Here is a 23,916-nt window from a genome sequence, read left to right as displayed (position 1 = left end):
AAACAGAATTGATTATGACAAAATTCCACAAAATAACGAGTAAAGTTGATAGCTCCATGAATGGATAAACATTACATAGACAAAGTATGGTTTTTGCATAACCAACCGAGTGGCTCTGCTGCACGTTGCGCGACATGTGTTAATATCCCCCTGAAAGAGTTTAATGAGCACCTAAAATCATATCAAAATCCACAACAATGCCTTGTGGGAGCGGCATGCCATTGCCATGTATTCCTTCTGGATTCCTCCTCCTTCTCCTGCACTGAGCGTGAACATTTTATGGTCATTAAAATATCTTTGTCGTGGCATTTGCTTCTGCAATTGTTCCCTCTGAATTGTCTCGCTCATTTGGAGTTGCTGTTGCTGCTGCTGTTAATAATTAATCATTTGGCCTTAAAAACCAAAAACCAGAAACGCCAGAAATATGCACATTATGTGGTCCAAAAGCCAAAGTCAAGGCCTAAGGAAGAAGGGAGCACAAAGATAGGATGGAGATGAAGCGAGAGAGATGGAATGCGTGTCCCATAGTAAACACCCCCCCGGAAAACGCAGAACAGAAACCGATATAAATTGCATTATGGGCAAATTAATTGTTTTTACCGGCCTACTGGTGGCTGGGCAGGGGTGGACGCGGCATGGGGATGCCCAAGCATTAATGGCCAACCCCTGGCACCGAAATCAAACCCCCTTCCCGCACACACACAGAGACAGAGGGGGAAAGAGACGGCCCAAGGACATTAATAAGGCCCAAAGGATGTGGTGACATTAATTGCACAACGAAGGCCGGGTGATACTGGCCGAGGAATAGGGCGGGCAGTAGGCGGGGGGTATAGGAGGGCGGTTACAGTCATTACATTTCCATATAAATATTTATCGCCTGATGATAATGCCTCCAGGGTAAATGCTAGTCAAAGGACAGCGAGGAGAGTCGATAGTTTTTCAATTTATGCTGTATGCTGGGGTCGCATAACGGTACAAACTGTTATTTGAGTTTGCCTAAAATTACATTGCTCATCCGCCCAAATTCTTCCATTGCCATTTATCATGCAACGTTGACACGAGACTGGCAAAGTTACCAGCTGATTGTCGACATTCCCCTCCCGACTCTCTTCATCCCTTCTTTTATTTCCCCCACTCTATCACTCTTTTGCACTTGTTAACCCCTTACCAGACACATACTTATTGAGGGGGATGTCCCGAAAACCCCACAAATTATAATTTAAGCAAAGCCTTTTACCCCTACCCACACACTCTGCCAAAAACATCTGTCTAAGCAAAAAGCTGTGCTCAAAAGCTCATTCATTCTATTAATTAATAATTGTGCGAGCATTAATTTTGATTTATTTGTCGCAAAACCTTCTACGGAATGAGGGAGCGTAATTTGTCAAGAGGGGAAAGAATGGGCAAGATGGTAAGGAGCACTATGCACATTCCTTTGGCTAAACCTTCGCTCTGCCCCAACTCCCCCCGGCCAAACACTGTCTTAGCCGGTTTTTTGCTGTCAGAAAATACAGAAGAAAATAAATATAACAAAAGCAAAAGCAACAGCTGGCCGATCTCTCCCTCCCACAGCTGGGATGTCTCTCCTTTCTGTAAATGCGCTCTCTTTCCCAGCAGCACAAGCACTCTCTTCTCCAAACAACCCATCTCTCTCTCAAACTTATTTTCCCCTCAACCTGCTTGATCGGTCGAGGCCATTCCTCATTGTAAAAGAATACCGCAACAAGAGAATGAACAAGAAGAACAGTGGGCCAGGCCAGCATTCGACGAAGCGAAGAACAAAGGCGGCGTAACAATAAAAACAAGACGAACAACAAGACACGAAAGAAATAGGAAGGTGGTCGAAGCTCTTGATACACTTGCAAGTCCATCGGAAACCACCTTGAATCCATTCAGACCAAAAATAAAAACAGGCAAATATGTCATACACCCCGCTCTTTGTCAGAATCATTACTTTGCTACAAGATTTCCTTAAGCTCTCAAAATCATAATACTTCTCTCTCTGTAAGTGTATAAAAACAACAGAAACAAACGTTTGTGTTGATTTGCGCGGGAGTGGGGTATGGAATGCGTAGGGCTCTCCCACGTTCAGGTTGCCATGCCAATGCCCACACACACACACGCGCAAACAGCATTACGTTCAACTTCCTTGGCAAACGAGCGATCATTTGGGTTGTGTTGTGTTGCTCTCTTTGTTTTGTCGCTCATTCTCTAGTCTTCACTCTCTCGTACGCTTCGTTGAGCTTTTTGGCTGCATTCGTTACACTCAACAACACGCGCATAAGTCAAGATACATATGTACATATGTACATATAAACCTTTTATGGGTAACATAATTCAAGAAAATACACTAGATACTTAGTGGTATTTAAAGTGGTTCCATTTTAAACGTATTCATTTATGCAACAAAATAAAGCTGCCTTTTGTTAAACAGTGTATACATAAAGTGCATGGGACCCAAGCAAGTCGTCAAGAAATGTAAAAGGGGGTCGAGGCAGAAAGGTGAAGTACCGCAGCGATCGCGCGGCCTCGCCTTGTTTGTGGCCTGCCTGTCCCTCTTTTGCTTCTTCTTTTAGCACACACTCACACCCCTTCTTCCACAGACTTCTTCTACGTTTAGTTGCACACCCCCTCATTCGTAACAGTCATCAATGTTGGCGTCGCCGCCGTCCGTCTACTGCTGTCTCTGTCACTGTTTTGTTTTTGGGTGCGTTTGCAGTGCGTCTTTTAATAGTTGTGTGTGGATGGATGCCGTGTTTTATGTGGCTGCTGTGCATAATAATAATGGCTGGGTAGGTGGAGGAGGTCTATGGGGCCGAGGTCTGCAATGCAGTTGACCAAAAACAATGCAACAGCTTTGTTGCTGCTGCTGTGATTTTATGTTTTTGTTATTGTCTGCGATTCTGATCAACCCGCAATGCGATCTCTCGCTGTCTCTCTCGCTCACACACAGAGTCCACATGTTTAGTTCCCCTGTGAGTCTCCCCCCTTCATTTGCGCAATTTACTTGCATGCAGTCGCGGAGTCCACAGCTTTATGCTGTAACTGTAAATGTGGGCAGCATCCACTGCCAACGCAGCGCCAACAAACTCGTTCAACATCGACAGCATCAACTGCACATGTTTCGCCGTACCACGGCCCACACAACGCACATAGCGCAAGAGAGACAGAGATGGCGAAAGCCAGAGAGCGGTCAACTCAGAGAGAGAGAGCGTAAGCATGATAGAAAGAGGGTATGTTCATGCCACGGTTAGGTCTTTATCACTCTTCAAGTTAAATCTCATGGTAGTTATGTACATAAGTACATATGTTCCTGGAACATCCTCCACAAACTGAACTCTGAAACGCAACGCTGAGCTCTCTTGCACTGCCTTACCTCCCCATTAACGTACCCTGCGCTGGAGGGAGCTTCAGCTTCAACGGCCAACAGCCAACCGGCTGTGCTTACTCTCTTGCGCCTTTTGGGGCTGCTTCTGCTTTGCACGGTTTGCTGTGTCGCTGGGGCCATGCCGCTGCCGCTGCCACTGCTTGGTTTGTCTCTTTTGCGCCGTCATTCGGTTCGCTCGTCGCCGCGGTCTCAACGCTCAATTTTCGATGCGATTTCGCGAATTTGGTGTTGTAAGTCTCGTGCGCGGCATTTTTTTTGCTATTCTTTTTGTTATTGTTATTTGTTAACATGTGTTTGTGTCTCATTATGCGACTGTGTGTGTGTCGATTGTTATTAACAAAAGTTTGAGTGCAAAAAGCACACGATAAGGGAACCCACATAAAAACCAACTACAAAATAAATACCAAACAGAAAAGTCCATTTTTAATTATTTTATGATTAAAAAAGCTTTTTATTTCTGTGTGTGTGGCATTTTTTTTATTGGAGTTCTTGTCAAAATGTAAAAAGAAAAACAAACATAATATCAAAGAAAAAAAAAGAAGTGGAGGAGGAAAAGAACAACAAAAATGGGCAAAACGCGGCTTCAGCTGCCGCTGCCTCTCTGACGCTGACTCTTCCACTGTTTTGTTTGTGTTTTCGTGTTTTTTGTTTTGGCGCTGCTCGAAGCTGTTTTTGTATTTTTCGATACCTAGTATATTTGTTATATCGCGGAATATATTAGCGAAGTAAAGTTGCAAGGAAAACGTTGGTTTGCACAGTTGCAGCGCTATATGGGCGACATCCCTGACTTTCAGCTTAATAAGTGTGCTCCAGTTAATCTTCCAGTCCATTAATTAACCATACAATGATCCAAACTGAGGGTATACCTTGGTCGCAATATCAGCTATTTTTAGCTTAGTGTTTGTTTTGGTTTCAGTTTCCATTTTGCAGCACACGAGTTTTCGCAATAAATGCAAATGAAGCTACAAAAAATAGTCGTTTGGGATTTCTTTTTGGTTAATTTTTCATTTATTTATTGTATTTCGGTATTTTCGGTGGCCTGCAGCGAAATGTGTGTCTTACTTTGTATGTTGGTCGTGGAGGGAGGGGAGAGGCACTGACTCACCTTCGATCTGTCCACTCTATACTCCGCTCTGACTCAGTCAAAGATTCTTCAGAATTATCGCAACTATCTTTGGGCGCAAAAAAAAAATCATAATTACAACCAAAATAGATCTCGCCATATGCATACATATGTATGGTTACAATTTGTACACTTTGGCTTTGGCATTTTTTCCAAAGAAACATAAACATTGTTATGGGAATTTCTTTGTTTGAGTGCTCTTAAAGAACACTAAACCATATGCTGTTGTAATAATATCCCTAAATGTAGCCAAGTAATTCCATATTTCTTGCTTTGCTTTTATTCAAGTGTGTCCCATAATATTTTTTGTAAATTGAAGACTTTGAGTGGCCAAACCTTATTTGAACGAGAAGGGACGTTTGAGACGCTTCTTACGCGTCACAAGTTTTATACCCGGCACTCAGTACTACACCTGTACATTAGCGGTTATTTGTCAAATTTTAAATTTTTTCTTCATCTGTCATCTACATCAACAACACTACTCACGCCAACACGCTCCTTTAGCTCGCCACCCTTCCCTAGACCCACACACTGCAGACTCACGGCAGAGGCAGAGCCAGCGGCAAAGGCAGAGCCAGCGGCAGAGGCAGAGCCAGCGGCAGACGGCCAGTGTGCGGCCACTGCGCGAAGCAGAGTGTGAATGAGAGAATGTGCAAAACACAAATATAAGCTGCGGGACGGGGTGGGTTTAGCCACGGCTATGGAAAAGGCGGAGGAACGGCAAGGGCAGACGCCACACATTGCGCGAAGCAAATATAAGCTGCGGAACGGGGTGGGTTTGGCCACTGCTAATTAATTTCTTCATTGTGGCTATAATAAAGCTCCCCAATATGGTGATCTGATAGATATGGTCATTCCCTACGGAATGGCGTTTTTAGTTTTCAGCTATCTTCAAAATTGTAGATTTGGGAGGTTTTCGCCCTTTTGCGGAGGTGGAAGGGGGCGTGGCTCTTTTTTGAAATACACTTGTAACAGTGTGAGCACACAGAAGTATGGATGCAAAATTTGGTGGTTCTAGCTTTTATGGTCTCTGAGATCTAGGCGCTCAACAAGACGGACGGACAGACGGACAGACAGACATGGCTCAATCGACTCGGCTATTGATGCTGATCAAGTATAAATATACTTTATGGGGTCGGTTCCTTCTGTGCGTTACATACAACCGTTATCCGCACAAATACAATATACCCTATTTACTCTTCGAGTACCGGGTATAAAAATGTCGGAGAAGCTGAAGGAAGTTTGTTTTACGATGTGACTTTATTTTGTTGACAAATCTATCAAAGATTTGTCTTTCCAAGGATTCTGCTGGGTTTTTATTTATCACACATATCGGATGTCTTCTTACTTTGTGGTTTTATTCAGCTGTAAGGGTTATAACTACAACATTTTGAAGTACGGGAAAAACTTCCACTTGCTGCACTTTGATTTACGGATTGATGTGATATTTAAAATTTTATTTGAATTCCATTAAAATTGCTTTTATTATTTATATGGAAAAAGCTGTAATTTTGCTTTGGAAAACATAAAAGAGAAACTCCATTCGAAGCGAGAAAACTTCACAATATTCATAATTAATTCGTATTTTTGGAAAAGACAGGCCAGAAATAGATATACCGGAACATAATATCCTCTTGGGGAACTCTTTGGACTTGGATGCACTTTCCTCCCTGCCTTCTCCATATTTCTGTCTTTCTTTCTTCTACCATAGATCCCTGGGGATCATTAGCAAATCAATTTTCAACAACAAATGTGACAACACTTTAGGGTCTTTAGAGGGCCAGAGTGTGAAAGGCAGCGGGAGAAGCGCAAACAGTGTTCCCCGTGCCCACCCCAAATTTTTCACCCCTTTCTCCCCACCATTTTTTTTCTGTCTCTCGTTCCCTTTACACTTGCTAACAGTTTAATGGAGCAAAACGAGGGGAGGGAAAGAGGGGGTTGTTGCTGTTGTTTTTTCTGCGGATGGTGATGATGTAGAGGGGTGCGAGGGACAGGGGCAAACGATGGACCTCTTGAAGCAAATGTTTATTAACTGAAAATAAAGAAAACACATGAGCTATCGGGAAAACAGCAAAAACGAGAAGGGACGTGTGAGACGCTTCTTACGAGTCACAACTTTTATACCCGGCACTCAGTACTACATCTGTACATTAGCGGTTATTTGTCAAATTTTAAATTTTTTCTTCATCTGTCATCTACATCTACAACACTTCTCACACCAACACGCTCCTTTAGCTCGCCCCCCTTCCCTAGACCCACACACTGCAGACTCACGGCAGAGGCAGAGCCAGCGGCAGAGGCAGAGCCAGCGGCAGAGGCAGAGCCAGCGGCAGAGGCAGAGCCAGCGGCAGAGGCAGAGTCAGCGGCAGAGGCAGAGCCAGCGGCAGACGGCCAGTGTGCTGCTATAAGCTGCGGGACGGGGTGGGTTTGGCCACTGAAAATTAATTTCTTCATTGTGGCTATAATAATGATCTGATAGATATGGTCATTCCCTACGGAATGGCGTTTTTAGTTTTCTGCTATCTTCAAAATTGTAGATGTGGGAGGTTTTCGCCCTTTTGCGGAGGCGGAAGGGGGCGTGGCTCATTTTTGAAATACACTTGTAACAGTGTGAGCATACAGAAGATCTATCAGATCACCAAATTGGGATACGATTGGATCATTATTATAGCCACAATGGAGAAATTAATTTTCAGTGTCCAAACCCATCCCGTCCCGCAGCATTCACAAATATTTGCAACGCTTCGCGCTGTTTTTAGGCCGTTTATCCCTTTCCCCTGCCCCTGACACATAAAGTCGCAAGTTTGAAAGAATGCTGCCTCTGCCTCTGCAGCGACTCTGCAGTGTGTGTCTATATAGGGAGGGTGGCGAGCTTAAAGGAAGCATGTTGGCGTGAGTTGTGTTGTTGATGTAGATGACAGATGAAGAAAAAATGTAAAATTTGACAAATAACCGCTAAGTTGCAGATGTAGTACTGAGTGCCGGCACTGTGCCGGGTATAAAAGTTGTGACGCGTAAGAAGCGTGTCACACGTCCCTTCTCGTTTAAAGCTGTAAAATCGCTCTTAAAACGCAATGGCAACTCTTGCAGCTCTTAAACCCTGCAGAGAAAAACCCAACAATTTTGAAAGTATTTTTGTCGAGTTTTTTCATTGTAACGCTCGAATGAATTTTTCATTTTATTTGCATATCAGGTGGATGATGGGAGAACGGGGGGTAGCAGCAGAGGTAATGCAAGAGCGACCAGCGGTGGTGGTGGCGGCAGCAGTTGTCATGACAACATTTTGATTCAATCGAGTGGTGATTGAGTGCGCTGAATAAATGATTGAGTGTACATTCTGCTTTTAAATATTTCCTGTACAATTAATGAAAATTTTGTATTTTATTTTCTTTGAAATGAAATTACATAAAAAACTCTTCAACAAAAAAAGTGCAAACTATGAAAATGCCAGTGAAAATGTGCTTAATCATGCACAAGTTTGCATTTTAAACAATTTAAGAAATATTTTCGCCCGCTTCAAGAACGTGTTGTCAGCGAGGAAGCAAAAAAGAGTGTAAGCGAGAGAGAATCAACACACAAGAAAGTCTAAAGCCAAAAACTTTTGCTCATGTAAGTAGAAAAAATAAATGAAAACAAGAAAATTAACATGCTATCAACTCAAAAGAAAGAAAAACTGCACTCAAAAATTAAGAAAAAGATTTACTCTTGAAGCGTTGCTACTATTCCGGGAAGACGAAAGAAGACAGAAGATGCTGTCACTCTTCTGGGGAGAGAGGAAAAGAAAGAATGAAAGAAGCAATGCTGTAGAATCATTGCCAGAGACCTTTCCGTACGATAAGGGATTGTTCTTTCAACAGAGTAAAGTGAATGCCCCCACAGGTGTTTTTGTGTGCGTGTATGCACAGGGTATCAATTGAGAACTCTGATCTCTCCCTCCCGCCACCTGAAAAACTGATAAGCAGTAACTAATTTTGTTATGAAACTTATTTAAGAAGAGGCAAAGACGGCAGGCGCCTCGTAACAGGGTGTGGGTCGGGGTGTGGGGTGCAATCGATGAAGAAACGACGCTGACAATTTGTTTGTAATTTGTTTGTCTGTCGCCCCATGCCACCCATGTCATCTATTCCTTATCTATCTATTCGCTGAGAAAACAGATGGAATAGAGCTGATTTTTTTTTAAAGTAATTCATGGGGTAGCCGCACGGCGAAACTCTCCGTAAAGTCAACAAAAGTCCATAATATTGCAGTTCCTTATCTTTGGCCTTTGGGGCAGTTTTCGACTTTCGTCGGCACTCACCTGCTGTCTTATCGGAGAATACTTTCCCCCTCATTTTGGAGTCGCCACCAATCGAAGATTACGAAAGGGCAGTCCAGGGGGTTAATGTTCGTTTAGCGTTTTTTTTCCTAGATTTCATGGAATTGTTTAAGTAATCGTAATTGTCGTTCATTTAATTGTTTATCAAAAATTTGTATTTATTTTCCTTTTTTCGGTTGGAAGAGACAACATTTTCCATTTGGGGGAAAAAAAGGGCGCATCAATTATGAAATTGTGCTATATTAAATGAGTAAATAGCCATTTTCTATGACTCTAAATTGGAATCTAATTAAGAATAAAATCTGAAGCGTTTTTATTTCCCTATGAGAAAAATAAATTAATAAAAATTCAAGAGAACTACGAGTTAAAATGTATGGGGATAGACTGATAGTGATGGTAGAACAACAAATTATCGTAACCAATTTGGTTAGGTCCCCAGAATTAAATGACGAAATCAGCACTGAAACTTGTTCGATGGGAAATTATCTCGATATCGAGAGATCTCTTGTTCTGGGAGCATCTCTTAGTGGAAGGTGTCAGCTTAGCTGGAGAGGAATAAGAACGAGAAAGAGAGAGGAAAGAGAGAGTGAGAATATAGCTATAATAAAGCCCAATTCTTACTTGTTGTTTCTTCTGGATTTTGGTTCCCACTTCCGTTCGTTTTGGGAGAATTTTGCGTGTTATTTTATTTCCTACTTCTTTTTTGCATCTGTGTGTGTGTGGAACAAGACGATGACGCGCCACAAATTGGCGGAGCAGAGTGATTAAAGGGGGCTTGCGGGGTGGGGCTATTCAAGAGGAAAAAGAGCTGATGATTTGCAACTGCGACGGTTATCGTTGGCAACATTTAATCAAAGAAGCAAGAAGCAATGAAGCCAAGTGGAAGCGGAAAAAAAAAAAAAAATTCTTGTTCTTGTGGATGCTAATGATAGTTCCAATTTCATTCTCTCCCCACACACAAACTCGAAATGATTGGGTTTGGCGGAAGGGCAGGCAGACAGTTTATCTATACAACTTCTAGCTTTGTGTTTGGACAACACATTTGATGATGATTGATGATAGATACTACACTCAGGAAAAAATTTCCTACACAATTTCTATAATACATATTTATTTAAAATAAATAAATACATATGAATATACATATGAACACTTTTCTAAAAACTCAGACACTCTCAGAACCTCAAGAATTTCTTACTTACATATGTATGTACATATATTCTATTGTTTCTTTAAAAATGTACATTCGATTGCTGTCATTGTATCTTGTATAAATGCTTTTGTTTGAAATTTTCAAGTCGCAACCTTTGATGGATTTTCTATCCGCTCCCGTTCCATGAACTTTATTTTCGTGCCATTTTCTTTCAGCAAATGTTAATATTTCCTTGGATTAAATGAAGCGATTAATATACCTGCCCATTTGGAGTGGAATGCTTTTGCTCTCATGGGGCGTGAGGCCACAAATAAAAATGCTACATAAAAATATATAAAAATTGATTATAATCTTTGTCTCCTTCTCTCTTTTGCTCTTCGAAAAGGCCAGGCAATGATATTGAAAGTAAAGCTTTTGGTGGGGAGGGACACGTTGGGCGTTGGAGCGGCAAAAATGGTAATAAAATGAGAAAATCTCAGAGAAAAGAAATGTCAACGAGCGTGAAAATTGAATTGGTGGTGCCGCAGGACAGTGGGCTGTGGACTCTGTGGGGCTGTGGCAGCAATCAAATTTGAAAATTAGGCAATTAAATTAAACGAACTTCAACGGAGAAAAGCAGGGAAAAATACACACAAAAATATTAGGGAGGATGTGCCCTTTCAGCCAGTCGGTAGCTCTCGCAGATCCTTTGTGTCTGTTCGTTTAGGGGAAATTTGCTTTGCTTCCCTGCAATTTATGAAAATATTGATATGGCCACATCGCCCCTGCTACAACCAGCTACCCATTTTGATGTTAAAGTTTTCGAGCGACGTTGCCGCATTTCTATTATGCTGCTGCTGGCTGGTCTGGTGCCTGCATGCCCCTTGAATTATGCCGCCAACTGCCGATTGATTTGCTGTTAAGTGGCGCAAACTAGGGGTTGTGAAAGAGTGGGGTATAAGGGGGGCAGGAGTTACCTGGCAACAGTTGGTTGTGGCCCCAGTTTTTTTTTGTATTTTGTTTGCTTGAAATGCCACATACATACATAATTTCATTGTTTTCATATGTATTGTAGCCCGCGAATGAAAGTGGAACCAAATCCACTTCCCTGTGAATTTCACTGGCTCTTTTCGCAAATTTGAAATAATCGAATCAAAATCATATTGAAATTATCAAATTATTAGAAGAATTGGAAAATAATTATGAAATATGTATTGAAATCTTTTTGTTATACTGTCAAACATCTTCCATTGCCAATGCTGTTTGGAATGTAGCCATTCGCTTATAGGACATTTGTTTGCTGCTACTGTTCCATTAGAACTGCAGCATGCTAAATAAGGTTTTATCAAACAGAGTAGCATGCAAACTAATTCAGAAACTAATTCAAGTACAGAGAGTATTCAAATCGGCGACCACTTTTTCCTGCTTCCATTTATAATTATTTTTCTTGATTTTTTTGTGTAGTTTTTTATGTGAAAGTGGCATGTCTTGGGGTTAAGCTTGAAAAATGAGGCAACTGCAGTCGTTCATGCAGCACATGGGGGCCGCCTCTTGGAGCTTGAAGCCTGGCCTAGTAACAGACATTTGCGGAGGTCTGTTGGCAGAGCGAAGAAATGCGAAAAACAATGCGATAATTGAGTGGTAGGGAGCGGGAAAGAGAGCAAGTTATGCTTTTGATGGATTCAATATGTGTCGAGTATTTTTAGCGTTGCTAGAGGATGACGAAGTTAAAGTCAGCTGGCAATTCTGACACTTGTGGCATTGTTCAACACTGAAATTGCACCTCATAATGGCTGCACTTGTTGCACAAAAAAGTGAACAATTCAGGGTTTATTTTTGTGGCATTTCAAACACAATATTTTCCCTCTTTTCTGGCAATTATTTTTAATTTCTCTCCCTCTCTGGCGCTTCGGAAATTATTTTGCGAGTAAATCACATAGCAGCAGATTGAGTAATCGATAGAAGGAAAGAGAAATAAATGCAATTTTCCATATGGATAGAAAATGCAAGTCATAGAAGAGCTTTCGTGGGTGCGTCTTGGCTGAAGCCTTCGCTAGGAACTAAGAAATATTGAAAACTAACAAGAACATTTCCTTTCAAATACGAAAAGCCTCTCTGTTTTTGGTCATCCAATATGTACTTGCATCCATCTTAAGCACTCTAAATGCAATAAACGGTCTGTTTAGCACTGAAATAACCATTGAATCATGCCACGAGCAACGGGGCAACTGAGGATCAATCGAGCAACCACCTTAAAGTATCTTATTTCCATCCTCCTGCCACACAGACACACAGACGGGCAACTCAATTATTTTTGACTCTCGAGGCATGTCCTAGCGCACGCCTCAGATGGATGCAGTTTTTCAAATGCAATGCCTGCTGTAGCTCTGCTCTGCTCTTCTCTTCTCTTCTCGGTTGCAAAAATGACCACAAAATGATGGTCAGGCTGTGGCTGTGGCTATGGCTCCAGCTTCAGCTTCAGCCACCACTGGTTATGCTCCAATTTGGCTTCGAGGCTTCGGGGCTCTGAGCTCATAATCATCTAAACGCATCATTACAAAAACGAACAGCGAACAGCTAGTTCTCTGGGGCTCTGGCTCTAGCTCTGCCTCTAATGATGCTCCACGAGCTGTACGAGTGTGTGTGTTTCTGGTATGGTGTGGGGGCTGCCTCGGGGAGAAATTTGATGGAGCATTTGCAGTTGTTGCAAGTGGCAAAATCGTATAAAATAAAATACCACATTAATCAGAGGAAAGTCAAGAGTAACTGATGAAAACTATAAATTTTATTCCATTTAAAATGATTTATGGCAAGAGTTAGCTTGCATTTGTAATATCAAAGTTAAATCGATAAATCGATGAAATTTCGACCATCCTTTAACAGATTTATAAAAATGAAAGCTAGTGTGTGGCTCTCCTTTCATCGTGTATACCCCAAAACCCATTCAACTGCTGTGTGGCATCCTCATCTGCAGCAGCAGCTGCATTCAGCAATGGACAGAAGGCAGCATCATTGTGAGGGCGTTGCTCATTAAATTTCCGCTCTCTTTGGAAACAGAAGTGGCTTTTCCACTACATCCGTCTGCTGTCTGCCGCCTGCTGCTCAGGCATTTGCCTTTGCCTTTGGTTCTGCTCCGCAAACTCATAAAATAACTGTAATTGTTGTAGCTGCTGCTGCAGCGTTGCCACACTTCATTTCGGTTGTAGACTATTCTCCAAGTTTACTTGTTGCCACAGTGTCACGTTTTTTGTACGAGTATCCCTGGTCAGCACAGAAATCTGCGAGCCTGAGAGGCACAGAGCGATGAAGCCGGCACCTGCCACCTGCCATCTGCCACCTGCCGCATCACAAAAGAAGCCCCAAAGCAAATGCACCAAATTTTCTGGTTCATTGTGCAGGCATTCAAACTGTAATCAGATACTCCCGCACCCACTGCCTGCCCCTACTCCCCCTTTAAATATTGGGCAAATTCGAGCAGAGCAGGTTGCTGCCTCTTCTTCTCTCAAAGTGTGTGGGGGCGAGATTCGCCTTAAAAATATATTCCAACCGACTTAAAAACCCACGACATAATTTTTAATTTAATGCCGAAAGAGAGTATTAACTAACCGAATGCTAAATCAAAACATTCGAAGTGCACTTTGGCAGGTGCTTTCTCTAAGATGTATCCTTCTTAATCGTTTGACGAAGAGCCACATTATATATGATGACATGTGTGCCTAATAATGCATAAATTACCCTTTAGCGAAAGGTCGCATTCATTGCGAATGCCACAAACAGAAGTATGTACTTCCTTTATGATTACCGTCCTCAAAAAAACTGCTTCGATCAGTCGATAATTGGAATCCATTGAAGATCTTTCAGATTCCAAACTTCCTCAATTTTTGGGGCGGCGGTATGCTCCCCTGCTGCTTGTGCTGGCTGTCAAAACGCTTGAGAATTGACTCAATAACACCCTTTTTTATACCCGGTACTCGAAGAGTAAATAGGGTATATTGTATTTGTGCACAAAGTGAATGTATGTAACGCACAGAAGGAAACGTCTCCGACCCCATAAAGTATATATTCTTGATCAGCATCAATAGCCGAGTCGATTGAGCCATGTCTGTCTGTCCGTCCGTCTGTCCGTCCGTCTTGTTGAGCGCCTGGATCTCAGAGACCATAAAAGCTTGAGCCACCAAATTTTGCATCCATACTTCTGTGTGCTCACACTGTTACAAGTGTATTTCAAAAAAGAGCCACGCCCCCTTTCGCCTCCACAAAAGGGCGAAAACCTCCCAAAGCTACAATTTTGAAGATAGCAGAAAACTAAAAACGCCATTCCGTAGGGAATGACCATATCTATCACCATATCTATCAGATCACCAAATTGGGATCCAATTGGATCATTATTATAGCCACAATGAAGAAATTAATTTTCAGTGGTCAAACCCACCCCGTCCCGCAGCTTATAGCAGCACACTGGCCTGACAGATGAAGAAAAAATTTAAAATTTGACAAATAACCGCTAATGTACAGATGTAGTACTGAGTGCCGGGTATAAAAGTTGAGACGCGTAAGAAGCGTCTCACACGTCCCTTCTCGTTTACTTTGCGCCAAGCTAAAGCTCGTGACAGAAACCAGAGAGAGATCGTGTCGGCTGCTTCTCTCTCTCTCTGTGGCACATTCCACACCATGAAGCAACTATAGAGGAGGTCTCGTCGGCAATATTAAGAAATTTGTACGAGTGAAAAGTGCGAGCGAAAGGTCTCGCGCTGTAACCTTCCGCATTGACAAGCAAACGAGCACTGACAGTAAGAAAAAGCAGCGAGTAACTCTGCCACCGATGAGCCCTCCTTATAGTTTCTTCATGTTCCACACTCTGTGCGGGGCTCACCCATAAAGCAACTAAAGCTGCTCTGTAAAAATATCAAAAAACAACATAAACAAGACATAATAAAAACTAAATGAAAAATCAATATTAATTCCATGTAAAACACTTTTCCCAAACACACACACACATCAAACGCACTAAAAATCTTGTAATAAAAACATATTTTTAGACGGTAAAACAAAATAAAAAGATAAAGGAGACAGACATGAAAGATATGTATATGTAGATAGAATAGGCAGAGGGAGCGCGAAAGATGGATTACATTTTGTAGCGATTTAATTGCTAGATTCGTAGACAACAAAAAAAAGAAAACGAAAAGATAAATTTCGATTCTAACGGTGCGGCCCTACGATTTGACCCAGAGACATCAGACCCCCAGATACGGTCCCCGTCCCCGTCCCCAGACCCCCGACGCCAAAATCCCAAAAGATCAATGTATTCCCGCAGCGACATTTATGCTAATTTCTTTCCGCATTTAATTTGGGGATACATTCATTCATTTATTTATTCATTCATGTGTTTTCTATGCAAATCGAACAAAGAATTAAACTCGAAAGTGTCAATGTTATAAATCAAACATATGTATATTAAGATATTTATGGACATAGATAGAGACGATATTTAAATTCAGATATGATTCTTAAATTTGTCATCTTTCTTTGTGCGTGGGAAACCGAAACGAAAAACAAAAACAATTCTGATCAGCAAGTTCCGCATTTCATTTGAAAGATCTGTGGGTTGTCATGGAAAATGCTGGATAGATCTTCGCTTACGCTTCAAGCGATCTTTCATTGAATTGATCAACAATGGTTAAAGAATTTAAAGTCGTATTAATTAAAGTATTAGTTCATTTGGTAAAGAAAAGAAAATAAAAAAAGGGATAAAGAAATGTTATCCAATAGCAAAGCTGTGTAAATGAATGATAATTTCAGAGACAAAATGTTCTCTGGGATATCTAATTATTCAACAGAAGGATAAAGGATTTCCCTTAATAAATAATGCTGATCATTCTCTGAAATTCGACCTTGTGTACATCGTAAACGCATATTTTGCTGAAATGGCTTTACTCAGTTCATTTCATTCATTCATACAACAAATTCGCATGTAGTATGGGTAGTATTCCTCTTTAATTAGAGGCCCCACCCATTGCAGGGCTCCTCCCCCACCCTCTCTTTCTCTGGGTCTCCCTGTTTTTCCAATTAGATCTTCAGTGACGTCAACCCCTGTTTGTTCTTCTCATTCTCAATATCATTATTCGGTTACTTCTTGTGATCTTTTGTGCTGCCTCTCGTCGTTTTGTTTCGTTTCGTTTGGAGCACAAAGAAGATGGTCGATCGGTTGTTCGCTCGCTCGGTCGGTCGACCTCTTTTTACTTTGCTCTTTTTCTACATGTTAATTTCTCCCCCCTTCTCCACAACCCCTCCAGTGACCTGTAGGCGACGTTGCTGTTTTTATACCCGATACTCGAAGAGTAAATAGGGTATATTGTGTTTGTGCGAATAACGGTTGTATGTAACGCACAGAAGGAAACGTTTCCGGCCCCATAAAGTATATATATTATTCTTGATCAGCATCAATAGCCGAGTCGATTGAGCCATGTCTGTCTGTCCGTCTGTCCGTCCGTCCGTCTGTCCGTCTGTCCGTCTTGTTTGTCGGCTAGTTCTCAGAGACTATATGAGCTAGAGCCACCAAATTTTGCATCCAGACTTGTATGCTCACACTGAAACCAGTGTATTTCGAAAATGAGCCCCGCCCCCTTCCGCCCCCGCAAAAGTGCGAAAACCTCCCAAATCTACAATTTAAAAGATAACAGAAAACTAAAAACGTCATTCCGTAGGGAATGACCATATTTATCAGATCACCAATTGGGATCCGATTGGATCATTATTATAGCCACAATGAAGAAATTAATTTGCAGTGGCTAAACCCAACCCGTCCCGCAGCTTATATTTGTTGTTTACACATTATCTCATTCACACTCTGCTTCGCGCAGTTTGCGGCCTCTGTCTCTGGCACGTCTCTGCTACTGCCGCCACTCTTCCGCGTTTCTGCCCTGACTCTGCAGTGTGTTGCTCTAGGGGAGGGTGGCGAGCAAAAGGAGCGTGTTGGCGTGAGTAGTGTTGTTGGTGTAGATCAGGGCTCGGCACGGCCTTATCCCATGGGCATAAAGCCACTGTATAGTTGCTTCATGTGCGGGACGAGGCGCTGCTGCTGCGCTGCCCTCACGTACACGCGGATTACAGTGATTCGTACCAATACCAATATAGTAAAATGTTCGGTTTTGCGTGCGTCTTCACACACAAACGCAAAAACGGCTCGTTAATTGTATGGGTGCCGAGCCCTGGTGTAGATGACATAAGAAGAACAAATTTATAATAACTTCTAAGGTGCAGATGTAGTACTGAGTGCCGGGTATAAAAGTTGTGACGCGTAAGAAGCGTCTCACACGTCCCTTCTCGTTCATTATTGTATTTTGTATCTGAATATATTTAAAAAAAAACAACGAACATAAACTCTTATGCTGTATTTTTGATGGCAGTAGCTTTGAGTTTGATTTCAATCGCATTCAGAGTAAAAACTGCATCCTTTTTCTTATGGGAAATTTGTATCTTAACTTCCATAATAATGTTCTAACTATCCATCTATGTATCTGTTTGAGTCTGAGTATCTTGATGGGGATATTTTAATGAAGTTTCTGCACATGTATTTTCAACCTCTGTGGAGAGAGGTACCGTTGCTCTGTTGTGCCGCTGCCAGCCTGCCCGCCTCCCTGCCCAATGGCATCCACTTGCGTTCCACGAGGGAGCAGCGTAAAAGTAGCTGAACAGGTTTTTTTTGTGTTCAGCTGTGCCCGCTGTTGCTGCTGCTCCATTGCTGCTGGTACTGCTGCTGCTGTTGTTGCACTTTCATATTTTCATTGTATCCTACGGTCAGATTTTGCAACAGCAACAGCAACAGAAACAGCAACGGGGCAGGCAAGCCGTAGATACAGACAGCGGCAAAACGAATTTAGTTGCGCTGCATTTTTTCGTAGGCCACTAGCCAGACCAGACCAGACCGCGCGTATCGTATCATAAATATCTCAACGCCTCTGTTTAGTGGCGTGTGTTTTGCTTTTCTATCTGGCGGGCCGCCTTTCACCTACACGTCTGCGAGTATCTGCCAGATCCAAATTGTGTAAGCGTGGAATTTCGTTTCGTTTCCTTTTTTTCTTTTTTGGCTGCGTGCGGCCCATCCATTAGCCAAAAGAGCAAGCGCACACACAAAAGTAACTCACAGGCCAAAAAACACGGGCTCCATAGAGTTTACGGATAGCTTAGTATGCTAAAAATATGTATCTGTTTGGTGCCGGGTGTATCTGATCATTGCTGAAAAATAATTACAATTACAATATTTGGTGCTGATATAAAAAGTAGATGACAAAACCACCTAGAAGGGTCAGTTAAATAAAAACAACTTAAGAAAAAAATCTCATTGCCCGCATATTAGATACCAGATCACCCACATACACTCCACGCGACACTCAAAAGTTCAATCTGGTTACCACACACACAGACTCAGAAATGTGTCTTTCATGGTTGCCCACACTAATTTGTATCTTTGAGATACTTGCAAAAGACACCATCAAACCGATTTGATAAATATTTCATTGAATACGCGCCTCATTTCCGTCGCATATCTCACGGATACGAAAATCTCCATGCTGGTACTATGCTGCTGGTGTTTTCAGTTCACAAATCAAACAAATCGCCTCACGGCCAAAAGTGTGAAATTTTCATTCAACCCAAAATCCCAGGCAAACAAATTAAAAATTCATAAAAACGAAAACGGAGCCGAGCCCTTCCGAAAATCAAATTTTGAACAAATTTCCAAAGCGAAAGATCGGACAAAATAAAATTAAATTTAAATAATTTATAGACTCTTCTGCGTGTGTGTGTATGTGCCTGTGTGTGAGTAACATATTTATTTATTTATTTAGATAGAAAACATTGTGCCCTGTGGCTGTTGTTTGATTCTTGAGCTGCCACAACGTCTGCCAGCCACACATTTTTTGGGGGACATGGCGTAGGCGTATGCGTGTAGGTGGATCGGTATATCGGTGGGGCCTTGAGCGGAGTCGAGCTTGATTGCAGAGTCAAAAAACGGCAAGCGATCAGCAGCCCACCCTCCTCTTTCAATCTCAATGAGGCACCAAGCAGTCAAGCAGTCCGCCCGAGCAGTGTCGAAATCAATTTGGCTAATGTTGTCACCGCAGAAGCAGTCGAGCAGAGTGAGAATGGGGGGAAGTATTGTCCACAGCAAAAGTCCAAAACAATTCAAAGAGCAGCAAATTGTGAGCCAGGCACGCCGCAAACGCATTCATTGCAATGCGAAATCAATTACAGTAAAGCCATGGGAACGAAATGGAATGGAATGGTTGCGACTGATACTACAGAATGGCGGTGGAGGAGGAGAAGGTGGAAGGAACCTCTCCCCCTTGATGGCTGGCTGGAACACGTCGCGCACGTGCCGAGCGTATCGCCGATAATTTGTAGTAACAAGGCAGACAAAAAGCAACCACCAAAGTGCAAGAACCCCCCATAGCGATAAAGAGAGAGGGAGAGAGAGTGAAAGAGAAAATTTTCAAAGGAAAAATTGAAAAATTACTAAACACAAAAGAACTCGAAACGTGAATCAACGAGAAGGGACGTGTGAGACGCTTCTTACGCGTCACAACTTTTATACCCGGCACTCAGTACTACATCTGCAACTTAGCGGTTATTTGTCAAATTTTACATTTTTTCTTCATCTGTCATCTACATCAACATCTACATCAGGGAGAGTCGTGGCAGAGGCAGCGGCAGATACGTGAGGGGCAGAGGCCATAAACTGCGCGAAGCAGAGTGTGCTGCTATAAGCTGCGGGACGGGGTGGGTTTGGCCACTGAAAATTATTGTGGCTATAATAATGATCCAATCGGATCCCAATTTGATGACCTGATAGATATGGTCATTCCCTACGGAATGGCGTTTTTAGTTTTCTGTTATCTTCAAAATTGGGAGGTTTTCGCCCTTTTGCGGGGGCGGGGCTCATTTTTGAAATACACTGGTTTCAGTGTGAGCATACAGCAGTCTGGTGCCAAAATTTGGTGGCTCTAGCTCTTATAGTCTCTGAGAACTAGCCGACAAACAAGACGGACAGACGGACAGACAGACAGACAGACATAGACTCGGCTATTGATGCTGATCAAGAATTTATATACTTTATGGGGTCGGAAACGTTTCCTTCTGTGCGTTACATACAACCGTTATTCGCACAAATTCAATATACCCTATTTACTCTTCGAGTACCGGGTATAAAAAGAGGAGAGAAAAAACCACGCATGGATGGGAAATAAATATTTTAAAAAAATCATTCAAGTACGAATGGGACTATGGGATAACTCAACAAAACTCGCGAATATCACTTAATATCCCCGCAATAAGGGAAGACCATCAAATGGGATTTCAGAATACAGAGTTTTTCCCGTTGGTTATTTGTTAAGCTTCTTCTAAAGTGTCTTAGTTGTTGCTGAGAGCAAGCTTTTGGATCGAGAGGGAGTCGGTAGCCGAGTGCTGCTTACCGCTGTAGTTGTTGATGAGAGAGCATCTGATAGAAATGAAGGAGGGAAGGAATTGCCCTGAGAGCAACAACCGAAATGTGTGCACTGCGCACTGCAATGAGCTCTGGCTCCCATCTATGAAATGCAGATCGAAAGATAATGACAATTGCCAGATAAACAGGAGCCAGCCGCCTGGCTGGCCATCTCTGACAAATTAAAAAAATAAAAAGAAAGAAAAAGAAAGGAAGAAAAAAAAACGATAAAAATAAGCAAGTGCGAATGGTCTATATTGCACTGTTTTTACTAAGGGTTACCTCTTATATCTGGAATATTGTAAACAAAAGACACATATTTTCAGGAAAAAATTAAATGAAGCTAGGGTTAAATATAAAACAAGTTCGATGGGCCAGATTTGACGGAATGCATTATGTCAGCATCCCAATTGCTTAATGCGTAAATAACGTTTTTTTGTGGTTTCTGTAACCTGTCGTACTACAAAAACAATCTACCCGATTGACGGGGTACAAAAAATATGATTTTGACTTTTGAACAGAAACTGGAGAAGGCAGCAGCAGCCTCGGCGTCTATGGTTGTGGTTGCGTGGGGGTGGGGAGGCAAGGCTCAAAGTTTATTGCATTCCACTTAAGTCGATGGAGTCTGGTAGAGAGAGGGAGGGTAGGAAGGGAAGGGAGAGTGGGAGGAGTGACAAAGAGGGAGATGAATGATTGCAGGGCATTCAACATTAGAAAAGTTGAACAACATTTGTGTGTGCTTGTGTGTTTTTTTCGTTGTGTAAGCGATAAGCACTCATTCCCTATTCACTCACACACTCCACTCGCTTGCCCTCACATGAATCACATACTCATACACTGACAGTGGAGTACGAGTATTCATGGGATTGTTCTAATGGTTTAAGAGATGAAAGATGCACTTACCGCACACCAACTATTTGTACAATTGCTCTAACACACTATATATTGTCTAAGGATCGAAGTGGAGAAAAAAATTCACTTATATGCACATTCTTTCTATGTTTGATTCATAAACTGCTAAAAATTATGATTAAGAATGAATGTGGAATTTGTGGCACTATTATGGGGAAATACATAGAAAAATCTATTCAGAAATGAATCACATACAAAATGAGAGGACGCGGCATCTTTTGAATCATCTTAATTTATGATAAAGGAATTTCATATTTCTATGAAAATGTATCTAAAAAAAATGCATATTAATAAACGAAATCTGTAGTAAGTTTTTAAAGAACTGGAATAGTTTGAATAGTGTGAATTAATGGTAATATCCAAAATCCCAAAATCCAAAAGCCTGTCCACAAGTGCTGCCCTTTAAGCGGTATTCTGGTCTTGTTTTGGCTTTGAAATCGATCACTATCCCATATACCACACACACAACAGACATCAGGCAGCTGTCTGGCTAAAACTATTCCTCTCCATATAAAATTCGCCACAAAAAACCGCGCACTCGTCAAGCTTCAGCTGGCAGCAAGCCCAAAACTCAATGATATTCTCGCATATCGCGACTGCCGTTCCCTGTCACGAATATTTGTATGTATGTACATACATACATACATATGTACATATGTATATCTATTTAGGGTAGAAAAAACTGCCTCAACTATAGCATACCCGATTTCCATGTTTGGTTGACAATTTGTTGACAATTGCGTTTCACACTTTGCATAATAAACAGAGGAGACGGAACGGAACAACGGCAGACGCTTCTCCATGGAATGGTGAAGACAACTCTCCTCTCCTTTGCAGTGAAAGAGGAGCAGACAATTTATGGAAAAATATTTACAAGGAAATTCAGTTTTCAAATGAATCAGAATCTCAGAATCAGAGAGGAGTCCGCATCACAAATTTATGGAATAACTTTTGAAATCGTTTCAAATGAAAACGAGGGTCTGTCTGTGTGTTTGTCTGTAATCGAAACGCTTCGAATATGTCGGGCACGAACATGTTGGCTTTATTTGATTGGTAATTGTTGTCGTTGCTTGTCAAGTGATTCAGGTAATTGCAAAATGCGGCATATCAAACCCCCATTGCTGCTCCCATAATCACGATTCCCAACAATAACCACAACGCGGCTTTGTGAAAGTATCAATTATAATCGCACCACAGACGGGTGAGGGAGAAAAGGTAAGACATCGCATAGATGTCCAACAAAAATCACTTAACATTCGAACTGCAATGTGTTTTAGGAATTGAAAATTTGAATAAATGGGGAAACAAGTAAACACATTAATGCATTTGTAGGCGTCCAAAAAGAGGAATGAACCGCAGCGAACCGCGTGAAGTAAATATTACAAAATATTTGTCTTTATCAAGCAATCTTCGATTTGAGGATACACTTTGAGTCTCTAACTATAGAATGATTTTTGCCCCACTACTGTAAAAATGCTCGAGAAAAATGCAATGCAGAATTCAGTATTTATTATAGAAATCATTTTGCAATTCTATTGCTTCTCTCCTTTGTTTGTTGTTCCTCATTCTTTGTGTGTATTTTGGTTTAGCTTCTGTTTTGGCATTGAAGCAAAACTCTTGACGATAAGCGGAAACTCGGCGACAAATCTCCAAGAATTGGACATTATTTGGTTAGCCGAATGATGAAACACGCAGACATTGGACTTCCCCTGGGGCCTATGGGGATGAATACAAGAGAAAAACAACAAATACGTAAATTAACGAGAAGGGACGTGTGAGACGCTTCTTACGCGTCACAACTTTTATACCCGGCACTCAGTACTACACCTGTACATTAGCGGTTATTTGTCAAATTTTAAATTTTTTCTTCATCTGTCATCTACATCTACAACACTTCTCACACCAACACGCTCCTTTAGCTCGCCCCCCTTCCCTAGACCCACACACTGCAGACTCACGGCAGAGGCAGAGCCAGCGGCAGAGGCAGAGCCAGTGGCAGAGGCAGAGCCAGCGGCAGACGGCCAGTGTTTTGCTATAAGCTGCGGGACGGGGTGGGTTTGGCCACTGAAAATTAATTTCTTCATTGTGGCTATAATATTGATCCAATCGGATCCCAATTTGGTGATCTGATAGATATGGTCATTCCCTACGGAATGGCGTTTTTAGTTTTCTGTTATCTTCAAAAGATTTGGGAGGTTTTCGCCCTTTTGCGGAGGCGGAAGGGGGCGTGGCTCATTTTTGAAATACACTTGTAACAGTGTGAGCACACAGAATTATGGATGCAAAATTTGGTGGCTCTAGCTTTTATGGTCTCTGAGATCCAGGCGCTCAACAAGACGGACGGACAGACGGACAGACGGACGGACAGACAGACATGGCTCAATCGACTCGGCTATTGATGCTGATCAAGAATATATATACTTTATGGGGTCGGAGACGTTTCCTTCTGTGCGTTACATACATTCACTTTGTGCACAAATACAATATACCCTATTTACTCTTCGAGTACCGGGTATAAAAATTCACTCGACCACAAACGACGCAAAACGGACCGATTTCCCCC

The 23,916-nt window shown here is 41.9% G+C and overlaps 1 protein-coding gene across 5 annotated transcripts in view; it reads left to right on the top strand.

The window, feature by feature from the left end:
* Window positions 1-23,916, top strand: part of LOC117903463 (protein sprint) — a 130,602-nt gene that overhangs the window by 58,468 nt on the left and 48,218 nt on the right. Inside the window, exons 1-2 of one of the 5 annotated variants that reach the window (XM_034815504.1) lie at window positions 3,512-3,618; window positions 7,942-8,120. The exons of 3 other annotated variants lie outside the window; for them this stretch is intronic. The gene's annotated coding sequence lies outside the window, so the exon portion shown is untranslated. Of the gene's footprint in view, window positions 1-3,467; window positions 3,619-7,941; window positions 8,121-23,916 lie in introns of those variants that run through there. One more of the 5 variants, XM_034815507.1, reaches the window with a different exon arrangement.

This window comes from Drosophila subobscura, chromosome A, assembly GCF_008121235.1.
Source record: "Drosophila subobscura isolate 14011-0131.10 chromosome A, UCBerk_Dsub_1.0, whole genome shotgun sequence".
Taxonomy (NCBI): domain Eukaryota; kingdom Metazoa; phylum Arthropoda; class Insecta; order Diptera; family Drosophilidae; genus Drosophila; species Drosophila subobscura.
The sequence above is the reverse complement of the archived record's forward strand: the minus strand, read 5'-3'. Positions and strand labels throughout refer to the sequence as shown.